The following is an 18731-nucleotide window of genomic DNA, read 5'->3' on the forward strand; positions in this document are numbered from 1 at the left end:
AGGCAAGTTGAAAATAGTATTTCCTCTTGTTTTATTTCTTCTAGTGATGCTGTTAAATCTTTATCAGTATCCAGCTCTAACATTGTGTGATGTGGGTTTTGTTTTCTCTTTGCTTTGACTTTGCTGTTTTAGGGCTTTCAGCTTCTGCTTCAAAACAGTTTTTGTACAACTTGCACCATGTGCATCCTGCTGCAAAAGAAGCCTTCAAAATCTGTCATCTTCCAAACCCGAAAAGATTACAGTTACAACATGTTTTTGGAGTTATTCCTTCCCACATTTGTCCATGGCAGAGGTTATTTTGGAGAAAGAGGTTTTTTTAGACTGCCCAAACCTTAAAACCATGAGGTTTTGAATAGGATTTTTTTTTTTAATCAAAACAAGTAAAAGAAGGGGAGAACATACAAAGGAGCTATTTGTACTTGGAGCAGCTGTGCTGTAACTGCATCAATAGGCATTGATGTGTTTTCCTGGAGTGGGGGATGGCTGGAGGTGTGCACTAAGAATCTGTTAATGGACTAATGTGCACCCCGTTGTGGCCTATTGCTATAATGAGGGGTTGGTAGTAAAAAGAAGCAGAGGAAATGGATGGGCAGAGTAGTTTGTAATGGAATGTTTCATAAGGTTTTCCTTGGGGGAAATTCATAACTGTACAGTTTAGATATACTTTTGTAACTGAGTTGAAGCAATCATAAATTAGATAGGAAAGGCCTTAAAAGCCATTCTAGGAAAACTAAAAAGGCAACTGTTGAAAGAGCTTGAAATCCTTAGTTTCAATTGCTGTTACATTTTTAGTAAAATCTTTTGTCAGTTAGTTGACTGAGATTGATCTGGTTGGTTTCAAATAAGTTTAAAATCATAAAAATAGATAATAATAAAAAATTTGTGGAAGGTAGCTTAGATAATGGACTAAGCTACTGCTGTGCTCAGACTTCCTGGCTGCAAGGGTATTAAACTGTATCTAATAAGGGGATAATAATGCCCCCTTCCTTTTATTTTGTCTCTAGATAATGTAGAAATCAATGAAGCTCTAAGAAAGCATAATGATTTATCCTCCTAAAATGCTTTTTGAGGTTGGTAGTTTCTCTACCAAAGCAAGAGATTTTAAAACTTCTCCAGTATTTGACTCTTCATTTGTTACTGTGAGGGTGGTGAGGCCCTGGCACAGATTGCCCAGAGAAGCTGTGGCTGCCCCATCCCTGGAAGTGTCCAAGGCCAGGTTGGACAGGGCTTGGAGCAACCTGGGATAGTGGAAGGTGCCCCTTGAGGAAGGTACAGTCAAGTACATGGGGCATGCAGAAACAGGATCTCAGGAGGTATCTATGCACTGCTGTGAGTGAGGATGTGAACATAATCATCAGCACTTCGGGAAAGCACCAGAATTATTAACAAATTACTGAATAAAAGCAAACCCACTCATAATATAATTCTTGGGTATCTGGCTGTTTGGAGTCTGTTTTATGCACAGCTGTTCTAAAACAAAGGAAGAGCAACCCTAAATTTTGCTTTGATTTGGGGGGGGTCACCAGAAAACGTGTATCTTCAGTTGAGGCAGCTCATGTAGCCAAACACTGCCTCTCCAATAGATGTCACTGCAATCAACAGCAAATAGAGATGATGTTCAAAGAGGAAGATGTAGCTTGGAAGAAAAGGCTTCAAGCTTTATGAAAATAAAATATTGAAAAAGTAGTAATTGTAGTATTTAATTTCCTTAAATATAGTAAGGAGTGTATCTAATAGGGTGGATTTCCAAAGACCATGCAAGAGTCAGGATTAGACAAATAGAGCAGACACTTTCATTTTTCAGCTCTGTGTTAATCTCTATTTAATGTGTCTCTGTACTGCTAATCTTCTTTTCCTATTCTTGTTCTGACCCATAATTAGCTCAAATACATAGGTTTTGTAACCAGCCCTAAAATCATATCCAGAACATGCTGGGCAGACCCACGAGCTGCTGTGCCACATGAGGATGGATGAGGGAGTTGGTGTCATTGTAGTTTGAGGTTGTGGGTTAGTTTGGGGTTTTGTTATTGTGCTGCTTTCTTTACTCTATTTGTGAATCACATGCACAGTTATCATCTGATGAAGTATTGCAAGAGGAAATTACATTTTTGATGAAGTAATACTAAAATTGCAGCTGGGACTTCTTGTGGTTTTTTACTGTGTGCTTGACATAATGCATTGAACAGATGGCTGTGTATGTGCTGTGAGACATATTCTAAAGGAAGGACAATGAACTTTAAAAATGAACAAATTAATGGTATTAACGAAATAACTGAGTATTTTGAGTTGTTTTAAATGTAACATTTGGAAGAGAGGATTAGTAAGGACTTCCCAAAATAAGTATGTTTATAAATTTAGAGAGAGATTTTATCTTTGCTTTTTTTAATTACTAAATGAAGGATTTTGAGTCTTTTCAGTGTTTCAGTTCAGCATTCATTGCAGTGAAACTAATACTGCTTGTTTAGGGTTTCAGCAAAATACAAGTTATGATGAAGTTTGAGCCTTTTTATGCTTATAATGACAGATTGGTTTTGTTTTCTGACATTAAATAAAAACAAAACAAGCAAACCCTATGCCATGAACACATATCAGTGTGGGGAAACTGCACGATTTGCAGCACTGGGAAGTAACGGATTTAATGAAGCCATTTGACTAAGAGAAATTAATTTTTAACCCCTGCAGCTTGCACGAAAAGGATGCTCAGATAAATAACGTTATTAACTGCTCCTTTGCTATGCAGTGGGTCGTTAAGCAGGAAGGTACCTGCAGTTCCCAGGGATATAAACACACGTTGGAGGTGAGTCGTGTTTGGGGATGGAGATGTCATTCGGATGCTGGCAGAATGAGCCAGAGCACAAACAGCAGCTGAGAGCATCCGTGGGTCAGATGTGGGAAACCAGGGATCTGCTGCTCCCTGCATACTTCCATAGGCAGCTCCCATCCGCTGGCAGATGTAACTGTGAGCTCGTGGGCAGCCTGAAATTAATATAATTGATGGCATCTCATAATAGAAACAGACAGACGGTTTGCCCTTAAGGAGAGAAAAATCTCAGGAAAATAGGCCCAAGGTCGTCAGAAGAAAGACAAGCCCTGAGTCTGTGTGTGATGAGGATTTGAGCTGCTTACAGCATTGAATGTTTGTCAGGAATGCAGATATCCTGAAGCACATGCTGGTACAGCAATGGTACAAGGGGGTTTCCCAGGTAAGGATTCGCATCTATCTCTATATTGTGTTTGTTCCCAACAAGTCATTTTTAAGTATTTTTAGTGATAATTTAGAACTAGTGAAGTGCTGGAGAAAGAAAATAACAGTAGAGATCTTTTTTTTTTTTCCCTCAGTTTGAAGCATGGACATATAGCATGATTGGAATATTGAATGCATTTAATGTCTTTAAAATATTTTGTCTTGTGTTTGCTTTTAAATCATTGTTTCTGTGTATGTTAGTGCTGAACATTCTTATATACAAAACTGACGTGAGCACGCAGTGCTTAAAGTATAAGAATTCCCAGCATTAAATTTCCTGCTATATAGAATAATCTACTCTTCCATAACTGTTATTGTAATGCAGAGACAGATGGCTGAATTTTCTTCACTTTGCTTGTTAAGAATGTGTTAGGTAAATGTTTTTAGACTAAAATAAAAAGCTGCTGGGAATCTAAACTGAATATTCAGCATTTTCGTGGTAGAAGGAGGCAAAACAAGAATAAAGCAATGTGATAGTAAACAAATGAGCTATTTGCAATGAAAGATAATCTAATCTTTAAATATTGCCTTAGATTGCATTTGTTCTTAGGTGTGATCTTTTCTTCCAGCACAAGCCAGGTATCCAGAGAATAGCACAGAAATGCTCGGCATGAGATACACTGATTTGATATTATAAGGTTATTACATTATTATTGTCTGAGGCACAGTGCAGGTGGCTGATGTTGTTTGGGATCTTTGATCTTACTCAGGTGTTGCAGATAAGTAATTTCATGTAACTTGCAGATAGAAGATAATGCCTGTGGTATAAATCTGTATATGCAGGTACAAACTTGCTAAGAGAGGATAATACAAGTAGATCTTTATATTGAAGTGCACTTAATATCACTGCAATGACTTGCAACTAAAAATATGTTAAAAGGATGTAAATATTGAAATAAATGAATGAAACACCAGCTCCTAAAAGGTGATTATGTGTTTATATTCCTGACTAATAATCTGATTTTCAGATAGGAAGATGTCTTTCGTCATTACCATCATAAATGATGTTGCTCCACTGCACAGAGAAAAAGAATTGAAAAGAAAACTCTACAGTGCCTCATGTCTTGCCCAGACTAGCACAGCATTGCTTCTAGTTAGCATACAGAGCAGATTATTTGCATAATAGCTCTCTTCCAAAGTGGTCTGCTTGGTTTAAGCAGAAGCTGATCCTAATATGTAGTGGAAGTAAGGCTCTACAGAAGGGAAATATAAATTGTTAAATGACAATAATTTTATTCTTTATGGATATTAATTACCTAGTTTTCCACAGTATTGCAGCAGTTGAGGCAGCTGTCCAGAATCACTTCTTGAACTGTTTGAGGAAGTTGAAGTTATCTTTTGCTGCTCAGTCTGAAGACTTGATTCTCCCTTATTTACTGTAGTGGCTTAGGGGCCGGTCATCATTTTAGCAGGTGTGTAATTGCTCTTTATCATGATAGGTGGCTTTTAAAGAGCAATTCAGAGTATTTATCCGTAGGTGCTGCCTGCAGTACACTGTCACAGGCTAGTAAAAATTTGCTTTATGCCTTGTAGTAGCCACATGTGTATTGAAAACTACTTGAAAGCTAATGACATTAGGAAGGAAATTTATATACAGCTATGTGTATATATTTATGTGTAAAAACCAGCTATCTGCATCAGATGAACATCTCTATTTTATCAGCAAATTCAAAGTACTTTTGCCACATTGACATAAGTAGAGATGTGACAACTGGCTGAAGGGCAAGTGGTTCTTTCTGCTACCCCAGAAGTAATAATGAGCCTTTTATAATCAGTATAATAACATGCATGTCTGTTTACTTCATCGGTGCTTGGAGATTGCGGCTTGTGCTTCCCTGTCTCTGCTTCTCCAAAAAGTTATTAGAGGGAATGTTACAGTACTGAGGTTGCCCAGAGAGGTTGTGGACTCGTCATCCCTGGAAGTGTTCAAGGCCAGGTTGGACAGAGCTTGGAGTGACCTGGTTTAGTGGAACCGGTTTGGAATGAGATGAGCTTTAAAGTCCTGTTCAATCCAAACCATTCTGGAATTCCAGATCCAGGAGCAGAGTTGATGTTGGCATCATATTCTGAGGTTGTTTTGAGAACATAAGGGAGAAGGGGAACAAAATGGAGTAATGGGGTTTGTGAGTTAGAACATACAACAGGAGAACAGGACAGTTGAGGGGACTCTTTGGGGTCGTGTTCTGCAGGAAGGACAAGGCTTAAGTGTGGGGGAGGGCCCCACTCGTCCTCATGTCCTAGTGCAGACAGGCCAGCACTGAGCCAGGAGCCACTGCCATTCAACAGCAGCAGCTGAGCAAGCCAAATTTGGGAATTCTGCTCAGGTGATGAGTGTACTACTACCAGGGGACAGAGCTACAGGTGAATTATGTAAATTACTCTAAGTCAGAAGTGGTAAACCTTGTTGTCATACCATTTTGTGATTGTTCTGTTGATACCAAGTGCTTTTAGCAGTTGAGATTTTTGGTTTGGGGTTTTTTTTTCAATACTTCAGGTAGTTTCAGAGAGGTTTTTCTATCTCTTAACTGAAAACGAACTGCATTAGCTATTACAGGTTTATAAATATTGGTATGTTTTTTCTGCCATTTCAGAATTGTAGGCTTAAGTAGCATTTTTTAACCTGTAAATGTTAAACTTTTCTAGTATCTTGTAGTATCTGTACCTCTACAGAGGTACAGACTTCCCACTCTGTAGTGGGAAGTCATCGTTTCCATGGTGTGATGGTCCTGGGAATATTATGAGATATTTTACGTAAGTTCCCATACTTGTAATGTGCTGTTATTTAAGAGCTGAACCACATCCCTAAATTGGGAGGAATTTGGATTGAAATGCCAGAGGGTATGAAGGCAGAAGGAATTTGCTTGTATGTGCGCATACGGTTATGGCTCTTAATACAATGCTTGTGAGAGCAGAGAGTTATTGCACCTTCCAAATGGTTTTTAAAGATATTATGCTACTGAGTTTCCATCCCTTCAGGTGCTCTGAGAGTAAACAGCAAACAACAGCATTTGCTGTACCTCGAAACAACACCAAAGTGTATCCTGTACTATTGCAGTGTGAAATGGTCCTTAAATTTGTCTGGCCGAGTTGTGACTGTTCTGTAACATAGTCACTGGGGCCACTCAGCCACAGCAGAACAGGTGGATGCCCATGGAAGGAGGAGGGGTGAGATGCCCTCGGTGCTGGACCCTCCTGCCCCCTGTGCGAGGCTTACCTGCAACTTGGGCCTTCAAATCTAGACATTTTTCTGCTCTGAATTGTAAACCTTGATGCAAACTATGTTCTGAACCAGAAACTACTTTTTTTTCAAGTGTTTGGCAAAAAAATCTACTTTAAACCCGTAAGATTTGGCTGTAATTTTCTGCATTTTGTCACCTGTTATTCTTCTAAGGGATATAACAGATTATTTAAGGATTAATACAGTATCACTTTGTTGTGCATCATTAATGGATTTAAATAGACAATGCTGTAATTTAACAGCAAGAGTTTGGTTCAGAACTGACTTGTTAGAACTACAGATGATGTGATTTCTAAAATATGGTTTGTATAGAAGATGTGATTCTTTAAATACTGTTTTTCAAGGGCAGAAAGCCATTGAGTGACCAGCCTGCCTGTGTGGTATGTAGTGAGGTATTGCTGAAGGGCTGGGAGAAGAGTGGAAGGGGGAAAAATGAGATGAGACAGGGATGTGATGGATGAGTGAGCAAGCAGAGCTGTATGCGAGGATGAGCACAGGCAGCTAATGAGCAAGGGCCAAGAAAGAGGTGGAAAGGGATTTTGTGAGGAAGGGGGAGTTCAGCAAAGCCTTTCAGGGGCAGAATGCTGTGGTAATTCTTTTGTGTGTGCAGGAGGCATATTGTGGTGATGTAAAGGACAGGACTGGCACAGTGACATGTGTCAGGGACAGTGCTCGGAAGGGCAGAGTGAGCAGCACCGCCAGCAGCTGCTGGTGGATGACTCCTGGCATCGGAGCAATCCAGCAGGATAACCCTTCCGGCATCCCTGGATGGGGCTGTATAGCAGCCAGTTGGTACATCTGCTCCAGCCCCTCCTGCCTGTCCCTTGACAGCCATGTGTTGGCAGAACTCCTCCTCTACCTTTTTGGCTGATTTCTGGACTCGGAAGAGCTGTTTTGAGGGAGAACAGAGGTACAGGTTGGGTACCTCCAGCCAGGGCTTGAGTGCAGAGTTGTGAAGATTTTAATGAGTAGTTCTGTGAGTGCTGCAGCTAATGAAGTTGGATTCCTACAGATTTGTGTCTCCCATTTGCCTGACTTGGGTGTTGAGGAAGGTGTGAGCTCCGATTTAAGCTTTTCCTGTGGCTGGAGCGGTTCTGGGGCCTTTCTCTCATGTGAATTCTTTGACGCTTTAATAAAGTGTGATCTCACACTGAAGCCTTTCCCCCAGTCAGGGCATTTATCAGGTTTCTCTCCTGCCTATTTTCATGAACCTTTTATAGTTCCTTTGAGACTGCTGGTCCACCATCAGATTTGCAATTGGCCAGCATGCTCAAAGGTTTGGGGGCAGCAGCTTGGGTTGCACAGGGGATGGTTGCATATGCTTTGTTCGTATAGAAAAACAGAATAAAATTATTTACTATATTAGAACTAAACTTAATATAAATTAAGAGATTAAAATGTAATTAATAAACACTGGAGCATAACCCCAGGACTGCAGTAGGGAAGACCTGGCATCTCTTCTGGTTGGTTGCCATCTGTTGAGTGTCTTGCTTGACCATCTGTCGTAAGAGACACAAAGCATCTTGAGCCTTCTGGAGCATCACACCACAGTTTCCAGAGGTTAGATGGCCATGTAAATTTAAAAATAAAATGGAATTAAAAGGAGGATCCATGGAGTTCCAACTTACCCAAAAGACAATGTCTGTTCCTGAAGAGTAAGTCATGGGTGCATCTGAATCATCCCGTTTGAAGGCTGAATTCCGTAAGAGGAAAAAAAAAAGTCTATTGAATATCTACTCAGAAGAATTACAGTAAAAATTACCATACCCCACTCTTATTTTTCCCTCAAACCTTTATTTTTTAACTTTCTCTTAGTTGATTTGTTCCTCCAGTCAGAGTGGAAAAAGTGAGTCTGTTTAATATAGTGAAGTTTATCCATTTAGCTCTTCCTCTTGGGTAAATCCTTGGAGATGGATTTCTTTTGCCAGAAGGAAAAAGAGAGTGCTTGACATATTGCAAGTCTGTGTTCACATACATCATCAATTTCCTGATTATAATTGAGTTCATTTTAAAAAATGCTCAAAGCTTAATGCATTAATATCTTTATTTCATTAAGTACATTAAAGAGAAGCTATTTGTTGCCTAATAACATATTTTGGCACCAAAAAAAAAAGTCTGTTCAAATACTCTGTTCACTTGTTTATGATATAATTTTTCTTCTGCAGAGAAATGAATGCCTTGCTTAGCACCTCTTATTTGAAGCAAAGGTGTCTGACCCTGGTACATTTATTTTCTGAATAAAACAGGTCTGCCAGGCTCTGTCCTTTGCAGAGATTAAAAATAATCAAAATAGAACTTCTAATACAAAATATTGTTTTATTTAATCAAATCTGTCAAGTGTTATGATGTCATAAGTGCAGCACAAACCTGATTAACTCCTTCAATAGACTCTCAAGGCAGCTGATTAAATAAGATGTGTGGCTTATTTAGGCTGAGTATGCAACTGGTTTATGATTTCAGTGATAAAAACCAGGAGATTTTGTGTGGGAAGGAATTGTTATCCAATCATCTGTCCAGGTCCCCCCACCTCACCTGATGGAAAAGGAAGATGGCAGCTGGCTGTGTAAATGCAAGAGTTGCTGTCTGATATTTTCTGTGCTGGGAAAAAAGTCTGTGTTTTTATTAGCACTGCATAGGAGAATTTAAAATTCTTCCTAAAACTCTTGCTTTCTCATTTTAAGAGACATTTAATTCTTTATTTGGTTGCCCTTCTCTTTTGCAATAACAGCATTAATCAAACAGTGTGTTTTCAGCCTGGAAATTTGTATTTTAGTTGTTTAGCTACATGTGAAGTGTTCACTTTGTCATCCTCTCAAATATTCTGCTGGAAACAGCTCCACCATGGAGGAGAAATGGTTTTCTGGGGCTTTGGTGACCTGCAGGAGTCTGGCACCAGACCTTGTCCTTCAGCTCCACTTCTTATGGGACTTCTCATGGGCTAAACCTTAATCATGGGAGAGCCAAGTTAGGTATCAGAAACCTCGTTTGGAGATATAGGAGTAGGTTTCTGTCTTATTAGCTGTAGATCTCTCTTGGACTTGAAGCCAACAGTTGCCTGTGGTGGCTGTATCATTAACTGGTGCCTGTTCTACATTTAATAGTGTGATTAACACATTAGAGACCATAAATGGAATATACACATCATAGCTGAAGATATAGAAAAATATAGCAGAATAGTTATTATTAGGTTTTTATTAACAGGAGTCTTTAAAGTGTAATTATAGGTGTGTATTTGTTTTGTTCTGAGGCACAGAAATCTGCAGTAGTGCCAGGTGCTGTCATCTTTCATTCTTATTTTACCAGGTGTCAGTCGTTTTCCACTCTCATTTTTCATTTCACCTCAGCCATCAAAGGCAAACCATGACTTCGGGGAACTCAGGTTTATACTTAAACAAACAAAGCCTGATGACTCAAGTACAATTTGATAGCTCCAAATTCAAAAGTCATCAGATAGTGTGTGTTTGAGGAGCTGTAATCAGTTTAATGGAAGACAAACCAGGTATAAACCTAACAAAATATTGATAGCTGTCTAAATTTATAAAAAATGAGGAGATAAACAGTATTAAAGACCTTATGAGGCTGGTCAGGTCTCTTCTAAAAGTGAACCCACTGTCACCTTATGCCCTTTAAAATCTGGATATGCATCTTTTTTAGTATTAAGCTGCTTTTAAATTTAAATTAGATTTGCAGTTCATTTAAATCAAATACTTTCTGCTTTTAACATGCATTTTAAGTTTTAAAAGGCAATCTACGTAAAGTTCTGAGCATACTCTAACCTATTAGCTTAATTTTCCTGAATAGTTTTTTCATTTAAAGTATGTATGTATCCAGAGAATTGGGAGAAATCTGGACCTAGCACTGACTGTAGTAAAAACCCAGCTTTTGACTTTTTCCTCAACAGCCTGAAACAAAGCCCTATTCTCTCTACAACTCATTCAGTGGGAATGAAAATAGCTTATCAAACTTGAACAACTTGTTAGGAGCTGAAAAAGGATATTTTTCTTTGCTGGTCTGTGAATAAAAACTCAGAGTGTGAAGTTGAGAGTTGTCAGTTGGAAAATTCTGGAAGTGTTTGTGGCCATGGTGTGATAGCAGAACCTCCTCCGAGGTCACTGCACAGCGTTCATCGTTAATGAGGTGTGTGTGAAGGCCCAAAGACAGACAAAAGGAAACCCTTGACAAAGTGGAAATTAGACCCTTTAAAAATAGGTTTGATCACTACAGAACCTCCATTATCTACCCTGAGAAAAACAATGCTTCTGTTAAATATTCCAATTTTAAAGGAAAACATTTCAATAAAAACATTTTTCTTTTATTAATCATAATTGGCATGTTTGTATGCAATATTTTTATTACAAAGCTGTTGCTTATGTTTTAATTACATTCTCATTTCTGTCCAAATACAAACAGGGTATGTTGTTAGGGAAAATATATAGTATAGAAGGAAAGTTGTTCACAATATCTGACAGGTGACAGATGTATTGTAAATGTTATATTTTCTTAAATACTTCTATATCTTATATATCTACTTATAATACTTATATCCCCATAGTTGGCCTAAAGAGGGAACATGCAAAGTAAGTACAATATTTAGTGGTAAATAAATTTATTTTTGTAGTAACCAACTAGTTACAATCAATCTTTAGCAAAATAACTAAAACCTAAAAAATATTAAAGAGGATTAAAATTTATAATTAAGATCACCATTGGATTAAATCACAACTGAAGTAGCTGATCATGATCAATGTTTCATGTGACTTCTCACTGTTAAGACTTGCACTGTATTTGCTGGCATAACTCTGGGCATTTTCCTGGGCTCTACAGTCCCAGATGACACATCCAACTGGTGGCAGTTCTCCTGGAGACCTTCCATTAAGAATTTTCTGTTGACCTTTGGCTTCATCAAAACAGGTTGTGTTTGCTGGTCAGAAAGTCTTTATTATTAAATCCAGAAGTCTTCCCATTTTCTCTAGTCCCCCTCTGGACGGAGGAGGTGCAGGCTCATTGCAGGTCCTTAAATTAATTGAGTTGAATGAATCACTAAGCAAGAAATGTCTCATCGCCTCGACTTCTGAGAGGTGTTGTCTGTGCTGCCTCTTACGGTTACTTATCACTGGGCCCCTAAAAGTCTTCATTAGGTAACAAACTCTCAGTTTCTGACAGTAGTCTGACACAGTTCTCTTTAATTAGACTCTGTGCAGAAAGATTCCAAGATAGTGGTTGTGCCAATTTCTTTGTGGGAACATCATTATTTAAAGATGAAACACTCAGATCAAGTTGTGCCATATTACTGTCAGGGGAGGAAGAATTTAAATGTTCACACTATTCATTTTTTTGTGTTGAGACCAAGCAGAAAAGCAATGGATTTGAATTCCCCATATTCAGACGCTCTTGCTCTTCCGTAAAATGAACAAGCAGCTTTCAAATCCAAATGTAGGGAATGGATTATGGATCCCAGCAGAGCAATGTGATCAGAAGCAAACCAGAAAACCTGGTCCTACCAGGAGTTGGACTTTGATGATCCTTGTGAGTCCATTCCAGCTCTGGGTATTCTATGTTCCTGTGACTCTACCAGAAAGAGTAGGTTAGAAACGAAATTTCTGTCCCAATTGTGAGATATTTTCCAAAACTGCCTTGTAAAAGGAGTTGTTAAAACATCATCTGTCACAGCATCTGGGAATGTGATGTGCGTGTCTGTCGTGCATCCTTACGGATCCCTGATGCTTGGTGGGTGTGTTGATGCCAGGTGATAGCTGAAATTTCCTTGGGACTTTGCAGATGGAAGGCAGTATTTTCTAGCGTTCTTGCACTGTTCACACATCCAAGCTTCCCGGAGAGCTGTGTTAGGCAAACCTCAGCAGAGTAGGAGGAAGACTGTTCTCTGGGGAGGTGCAGCTGTGATAACTGAGCCTTATCTCCTGCTCCATGCCATCACCACCACACAGGCTGGGAAGCTCTGGAGACTGCAGTGTGTTGGCCTTAGATGACTTAAACTGCATGGTACCACAAATATACTGCAATAATTTACAGTAGAGTATTTTTATGGGATTTTTCTCTTAAAAATGGGGTCTGCGGCAGCTTTTGAACCTACCCCACGTTTTAAGGTTGTAATTGCTTCAAAATCCCTTCTGTTGAGCCTTTTGTGGGCCCAGGCATAATAATGACGTGATACATTTTTACACATAACTATTTGTATACTCACAGAGGATTTTATCAAAAGAAAAAATGTCTGTTGCTATTTGATTGTATTTAATCAACTAGTGACAGTCTGATGCTCCAGTAGTGTGTCTCCTATCTAGAGGAAACAACCAGTTTGCCAGTCCTTTCCTCTAAAGCCTGTAAGACTGTGGGATCATCAGCTGGAGCTGAGCTCAGCTACACTGAGAGACTGATTGCGAGATCACAGTACCCAGAGGAGGTCACTTCGGAGGAAACCCAAGTGCTTCCATGGGGGTTAATGCATCATTTGAAAGGCAAATGAGTGGAAGTATTGTGTGAGGGGAGGGCAGATTCCCTTATAATCAGAAATTATTACCATCAGGATGCTCTACTTACCACACCTTCACTAAATCTCCTTTTAAAAGATCTCAGATAAACACTGGTATGAATAAACTCGTCGTAGACTTCTCATCTAATTAAAAAAAAAGACATACCATATCTGTTCCTCGGAGGATTCAAATGTTGTGTAATAAAACTGCAGCTTTAGAATGAAGCCTGCATAAGGAAATATGGGCCTGAATATGGAAAAAAATTGGTTGACAAGAAGTCCATTAGTTCAAAATGTTGGTGTGAGGTGTTGTAAGCATTGGAGATACTCCCTGATTTTATGGACTGCAGTTACCTTGGTTTTCAGCCATTTTTCTCTCTACCGTTGTCTTTCAGTGTGTGATAGTTCCTTGATTATAGGAATAAATAATTAATGATAACTGTTTCTAAATGCCACCTGCTCACGGGAACAAACTGAAATGACACTTGAAGTGGATTGTGGAGACTCTCATTATACCCTTCTTCCTGGATTAGTTCACAAGCACCACCAGAAATTTTTACCTTCCACTGTAGAAAGTGATGTGAGGTACAAGTGGGATTTAAGGAGAGCATTGGAGGAGAAGGTTGTAACAAGTGGGGATAGAGCCTTTCCCAAATCTTCATTCGCGAAGCCTAGCCATGAATGGAGGAGAAGGAAAGTTTTCTTGTGTGAGCTGAGAAGCTGCTGCAAGTGTTTGCGTGGCATGAGAGGAGCAAAATGGAATGGGAGCCTGAGCTGGAGGGAGCAGTGAGGAGAGAGAACACTCAGAGATACCAAATAATAGCCCAAAAGAAGAAGAAAAGAGGGAGTCTTCAGGTTAGGGTAAGGATATTGTCTCAGGAGAGTTTAATGTACACTTGTTTTTCCACTTCGGGTCGGGTGAGTTGTGTTTGTGGGAGTGTGTAAGCCCACACCTCAGCTTTTCATCTGGAGAAAGTATTTCTGTGTGGCACCTGGTGCCTGCTCTTTCTCTGGAATTAAAAGTAATGTTAGAGTATTTTGGCTGACAGTATTTTGGGGAGGAAGGGTCCATGGAACTCTGTTTTTAAAAGGGAACATTAATTGAAGTCAAATGATATGCTGGGGTTTATTTTCCTCTGCAAATCTTCTCTTCAGTTTTGGTAAATGAATGGCGTACTCGAAGCAAAGTGTTGCCAAAGAAATGGCGTGGCTGTCAAAGGGAGATTGTAGGGGGTGCTGTGTTTCTGGATCAGATGGGGAATCCATAGCTGCCCCATCCCACTGCAGGGATGCTCCCTGCCCCCAGGTTTGGAGATAATAGCACTTAACAAAGATATGACAGACTCTGTCCTCTCCTCTCAACACCTGAGGGAGGGGGACTGGGTAGAACATGATCTCTGGCTCTTCCATTTAGATTTGCCAGTTTTTAATACAGCTGCCTTATTTTTCTCATGCTTGCTGGTCACCAAGAGAAGAATTGGAGTGATTTAGTGGAATTTAAAAAAGCGTTACAGAAATTGTCTCTATTTTTCAATTTAAAGCTTTGAAAAGAGACGAGTGCATCGTTTTTGAGATAAGGTTTGAGGAACTGTCTGCCTCCTTGGAGCTGAACATAGGGCTAGTGGGAAGATTAAAACAATAAGCTTATTATATTATTAGTAGTGGGAGAATTCTAAACCTCATTTGTTCAATTATGGTCCCTTCAATATGCTTATTTAGGTTCTTGTAAATTGTAATCAGTAAATTAGACGTGCTGCCCTCACAGCTCCAGGGTTAGCTTTCAAGGGACTTCCTACATTATTTTTTTTTAATGTTTATAGTGAAATCAGGAAGGGAATTAGTTGCTTGATATGCAAGGTTGGCTCTGTGTAGTGGATGCTGCCTGCATTCTGATGTCTATCATTACTAAGTGAAGAACAGTGGTTGTGATGCTGCAGCACTGCTGTCTGAGCAGGGAAATCTCAGAAAAGGCCAGGACTGTAACCATATTATGTGCTGTGTAATAAAAAATGGGAGCTAAACACATTAGAATGAACACAGGCTGATAAATGAGATCATTGTAAAGTCTCCAAAAGCCAGCATATGTTGCTAATAGTTATCTGACGTGACACAAGAGGGATGTAAAATCCTCAGTATCACCTTCTATATACAAATACCATCTCTGTCTCTCTCTGTGGTGTTTTTTTCCCCTTTCTTTTCTCTGTATTTTGCCTTGACAGTTTTAATATTGAGCATTTGGTACTAAACCAAATCACCTAGCTGAGTCATCCAGAGATTTTTCAATCCTCCTTTTACCTTTCTAGATGGACTCTCATTTGCATCACCCAGAGACACCATTTTCCAAAGCAACACCTCTTCCCTTTCAGCTTATTTAACTGGATATTTCAGCAGGTTTGGGAAACAGGCTTCTCAGCCCTTTGCAAGTGCTTTATATCTCTCTGTAATTTAAAGAGCCTTTTGCCTTCCTGAGAAGTGGTGTCTGGTTTTGCTGTGCAGATAAATTGTGTGTTTGTTGCAATACTAGATCATGCAAACTCCAATATCCTGACCATATTGTCCCCATTTATTTCTTTTATCTCTCTGTTTAATATAATAGGAATAGTGGCTGAGGCAGGGAAACATATGCAGCAGCATAATAGTATATTGTTTGAGAGCAGTTGTCTTCCATTTCCAGGGTTTCTCTTTGAAATGTAATTGTCTGGTAATATAACTGGGAGATATTATTGCAGAAGTGATCACTAAAGTGTTTACTTGTGCTTTTAGTTCACATTACAGCTGTGTAATATTTTTAAAAGAACCTGGATGCAATATTAGCAGTTAAATATCCTTGGTGAGATATGTTTGTAGAAGTTGTGATAGGCATATTGTCACCGAATGTGGTGCCAAAACAGGAATCGCTGTGTCCCATGTGTAATGCAGCAACAACAGAATTACAATTGCCTTGTGTAAAGTATCTGGTAATGAAGGCAGATAATGGAATTCTTTGCAAAAGCAGATGCTAACTGGCTCCCCAACGCTAGGCAGGCAACTGAAAAGTGATACCAGCTGGAGGGGAGAAAAAACAGCTGAAAAAGGCATTAGAAAGAAGATGCCTTAGATGCACGTTTGTTTAAGCAGTAAATACTTGTTTAAAATAATCTTATGAGATTCTTATTAAGAGGCAGACTGAGACTACCGTGACAATGTTGTAGGAAGTCAGCTGGATGCCCATAGGATATTTGTATGCAGATTGGATGACTGAAGCAACACCGCTGGGAATAGTGGAGTTATCATTTACGGAGCGAGGCTGGTGAGGACAGCCCTTCCAAGGGTTTAATTGCAGGCGGTGGGATTGGGAAGAGCCAGAACCTTCTGTTGGCCAGGGAGGAGGCAGCATGTGCTGAGGAAGGCTTGATTTAAAAAGCTGGGGTGTCTCTGCTAGTGCAGAAGCTTATCCACACAAATGTGTCTCTTCTCTGGCAGCGCTGAAAAGCAGTGCCCTCCTTCCATGCTGAAAACGGTGCTCAGCATGAAGCATCTTTGTGGTTTCTCCGTGATCTACCACTATTTTATCATTTAGTCCCCTCAGCTGTTTCTAATACTTGCTTTGGAAATGAATGTGATAATTTAGAATGAAGGGCTTAGTCTACACAGTCTTAAGCTCTGCCAGGGGAGATTTAGGTTAGATATTAGGAAGAAATTCTTTACAGAGAGGGTAATCAGGCATGGGAATGGACTGCCCAGGGAAGTGATGGATTCTCCATCCCTGGAGGTTTTTAAGATGAGACTGGATGTGGCACTTAGTGCCATGGTCTAGTAACCACGGTGGTGTTGGATCAAGGATTGGACTTGATGATCTCAGAGGTCTTTTCCAACCTGGCTGATTCTGTGATTCTATGATTCCTTCCGTGTGAGTAAGATTTTTTTCAAACAAATCAGGCAACAGGGAAGACCCTAAAAAAAACCAAGCCATAACAATCCAATCTCTTAAAAAATAGAAGCAATTTGATGACCCCTGGAGTTGATCTCTCTTTTTTGCCCAGATAAATTTTTCTTTACCCTATGATTTGTTCCCACAGTGGGGGATTATGGCACAGCTGGAGCACTGAGCTGGGAATCAGCTCACCAGCTTTCCAGTCCTGGCCCAATGCAGGCAGGCCAGAAACTTCAGTGGGACTCTGTCTTGTCCCAGGCAATTGCCCTAACTACTAATTTTTGGAGGACTTAAACTTACTTTTAGTTTCAGCTCAGCTCAGAACAGGAATCGATGTGTGCTTCTGAACTGCTAACATTTTTCCCATGTGAGAAAACTCATTTTGAGGAGGAAACACTGCAGAATTACAGACTTACTGGCAGCCTCAGAGGCACTATGTCTGCAGACAGGGGCTGGAGCAATGTGTGTTTGCAATGTCACAGGGCTGCTCCTGCTGGGGAATTTCAAGCAGTTTTACTGACAAGCAAGAAATGAGTTTTGAAGCAGTCTCTGAAGGTGTGCAGCTTCATCTGTACTGCATTTAAGTGTGTGCATTCCTTGCTTCTTCAGCTCTTTTCTGTGCATCTGACTGTAAGTTGTTAAAAATATGCTTTAGACATGTTCCTTGCTCCTGGCAAGTGAAAGTGAGATGTGTTCCCTGTGTACAACAAGCAGTGAAAGGAATTGTGGCAGTGCAATGATCAGTCAACAGCATCCCTCCAGCACTGAGTCTTTCCTTTGTCCACAAAAATGCAATCAATAAGAAAACCCTTTTCTACCTATTGCCTGGTCTGGGATATACTGCAGCTGTAATGAGTTATTTGTCTAATTGTGGTGGGCAGCAAATGTCTTGATGCTCTTCGAGTCTGGACTTGCTTCATGGGCAAAGTAAATTAAACCTTGGTGATGTGAATAAACATGCCTGTATCTCCTGTAGTTCAGAAGCACGATTTTCAAGACCTTTCCTCTTGCTGTTTTTTTTCAGGACATATCCTGCATATGAAAAACAGCTTCCAAATTCATGTAGCAAATCACACCTCTAATTATATTTTGACCCCATTACTTAAGAAATATATTAAAGAATTCTGCAGCTACATGGATTACCATTTAATGCAGTTATATGAATTTTTTGGCATATAATTGATAGTAAAAAATGAGTTATCCATTTTTTTAAGATATTCTGATCTTGTACAGACCTCTGGAGGGCTTTAACAGCTTTGTAGGGATAACATCTCATCCTTAATGTACACACCCCAGCTTTTAGGCTCAGGCACCAGGGATTTTGAATGTGACAGAAAATGCCAGCCCATAAATACAGCGATGAAAGAGCTGGTTCTTGTGTGTGTTGCTCTGAGTGCAGGTAATGCTCTTGGGTGCACCTGGGGTTGGAGATGGGAGGCTGCTCCCTTTGTCCCAGTGGTCTCTGCCAAGGCACAAGGGGCTGTTGCAGCTGGAACAATTACTCAGGAAGGACCATTGGAGAGAAGAGGTGCTGGGAATGACCCAAGTTTGGCTAAATCACCCTGACAGCACAGGGGATGTGGAAGGAATGTTTCTTCTTCATCATCTTTCTTCTCAGCAGTTTTTATTCACTTTTAGTTGCCTCCCTCTCACCTTCCCCAGCTCTTTTCCCTCTTTCTTGTTGTCATGGGAACATTCACTACAGTAGTTAAATCGTACTATTAAAATATGCTTCCCCAGGAGGATGGTAGTAGCTAATATTGATCTAGCTCCTGCTGCTGACTCAGGGATATGGTTGAACATAGAATATCCCTTATTTCTCCTTTTAATGCATAATGCAGCAGTTTCT

General features: G+C 39.9%; 1 protein-coding gene across 6 annotated transcripts in view; it reads left to right on the forward strand.

Moving 5' to 3' along the window:
• PATJ (PATJ, crumbs cell polarity complex component) overlaps nt 1–18731 on the forward strand; it is a 140651-nt gene that overhangs the window by 61502 nt on the left and 60418 nt on the right. The gene's annotated exons all lie outside the window — the stretch shown is intronic.

Source organism: Neopelma chrysocephalum, unplaced genomic scaffold (assembly GCF_003984885.1).
Source record: "Neopelma chrysocephalum unplaced genomic scaffold, ASM398488v2 Primary Assembly neopelma1_97, whole genome shotgun sequence".
NCBI classification, from domain to species: Eukaryota; Metazoa; Chordata; class Aves; order Passeriformes; family Pipridae; genus Neopelma; species Neopelma chrysocephalum.